Source organism: Cibotium barometz, chromosome 22 (assembly GCF_041138505.1).
Source record: "Cibotium barometz isolate CiBa-2024 chromosome 22, ASM4113850v1, whole genome shotgun sequence".
NCBI classification, from domain to species: Eukaryota; Viridiplantae; Streptophyta; class Polypodiopsida; order Cyatheales; family Cibotiaceae; genus Cibotium; species Cibotium barometz.
In genome coordinates this window covers 20,511,423-20,513,309 of record NC_141067.1, presented here as the reverse complement: position 1 = coordinate 20,513,309, position 1,887 = coordinate 20,511,423, and the positions used below count along the sequence as shown (strand labels likewise).

The 1,887-nt window shown below is 47.0% G+C and overlaps 1 pseudogene; it reads right to left on the bottom strand.

Moving 5' to 3' along the window:
- Window positions 1–909: 909 nt before the first annotated feature.
- On the bottom strand, window positions 910–1,590 carry LOC147626369 (germin-like protein 8-5 pseudogene; annotated as a pseudogene).
- Window positions 1,591–1,887: the final 297 nt, after the last annotated feature.

Genomic DNA, 1,887 nt, shown 5'->3' with positions numbered 1-1,887 from the left:
TTTTGCACATTCTAGCCTCTGTAGGGACTTAAAATGAAATTTCCCAAACAATATAACCAAGCACAGTATTTGTCTCAACCTCAATCTTGACCTTGATCTCACTCAGAGTCTTGATTTGAGTCTCAATCTAGATATCAATCATCTCCATTGATTATGAAGAACACATTCTCTCTCTCTCTCTCTCTCTCTCTCTCTCTCTCTCTCTCTCTCTCAATATCTATCTCTCTTTTTCATAAACCTATGAGTGTGTATAAGTTGTAAAGGTATAGTTATATTCTAAAAACGTGATAATCAAGTTTTTAAAACCTAGTTACACAATGGGCAATAATCTCTGTAGAGACTCTTTTAACCTTTGTAGTAGAGAGCTTATCACAATTTTAATCTTAGAAAATTATTATAACACACTTACACTCACACTTTCACTCTCGTCTTGTAGAGACTCAAATATAACAATTTTGCACATTCTAGCCTCTGTAGGGACTTAAAATGAAATTTCCCAAACAATATAACCAAGCACAGTATTTGTCTCAACCTCAATCTTGACCTTGATCTCACTCAGAGTCTTGATTTGAATCTCAATCTAGATCTCAATCATCTCGATTGATTATGAAGAACACATTCTCTCTCTCTCTCTCTCTCTTTCTCTTTCATAAACCTATGAGTGTGTATAAGTTGTAAAGGTATAGTTATATTCTAAAAACGTGATAAGCAAGTTTTTAAAACCTAGTTACACAATGGGCAATATTCATAAAATTTTGTGAGGCCATGGCCCATGTAGTTTTTTTTGTCAATCACGTGAGATAAGAAAACAGTGTCATTATTTCAAAAGAAATATTCACGAGAGAGAACTTTGTGACGGTAGTTTATTCACGAGAGTGCGCGTGTATAAGTTGGCGGCGTCTAATCAAGCTAAGAAAGGGTTTTGGCGACGCTGGCAATGAGGCTTTCCACCTCATCCTTGCCGATGCCGAAGGCTATCTCTAGCACCTCCTCGGGGAGGGGTGGGTAGGCGTCGAAGAGAGCGGCGGCGAGTTGCGAGGTGCCCGGGTTCTGGCTATTGAGGGCGGAGATGGCGAGGGCGGATTGGTGCTCGTCGGGGTTGAGCTGGAAGTGCACAAGGCCGCGAGGGAAGACAAAGAGATCGCCGGGGGAGAGGGTCTGCTCAAAGAGGGTATTGTTGGGCGTGGCGGTGACGAAGCCCACCTTGAGCGTGCCCTCGGCCAGGAAGAGCACCTCGGTGGCGCGGGGATGAACGTGGGGCGGGTTTAATCCCTTGGGGTCGAAGTCGATGCGGGCGATGGACAGGCCCTGCGTGTTGAGAGCAAAGAAGTTGGCTGCACTGGCCAGGTTGACGGAGACGCCCAGCCCTTTGATAGGTTTGGCGGGATGCTCAAGCATCGTGAACTTGAAGTCGGCGTCCTGCACCTCATCGGCCGGCTTGCAGGCGAACCCGTTGAGGGTGATCATGCTGGTGTTATCCGCCACACAGAAGTCCTGCAGAGGGTCTTCATCCGCGGCCCTCACTTCTAATATGAGCGGAGACATGAGCATCACCGCCAGTAGAAGCAGAAAGCTGCTAGCTGCTGCCATAGCTGTGGCTTGCGGACTGTGAGCACGCTGGGATATTGGAGATGATGAGGAGCGAAAGCTGTGATATTGGAGATAGATGATCAGAAGAATAGGCTACGCCGATCCTCATGCGCCTGACGTCGTATTTATATGCTGCACGACGCCGCTGGCTGGAAAGAACGAGTCTTATCATCCGCTCTCCAAGGAACCAGTCCTATCCGCTCTAAGAAAGAGTCCATGTCCATGCCGACCCGGTCGACGTTCCCGCTATCTGATCTGCCGGAAGGGAGGACGTCACAGTGATTGACGTAGTCTCCG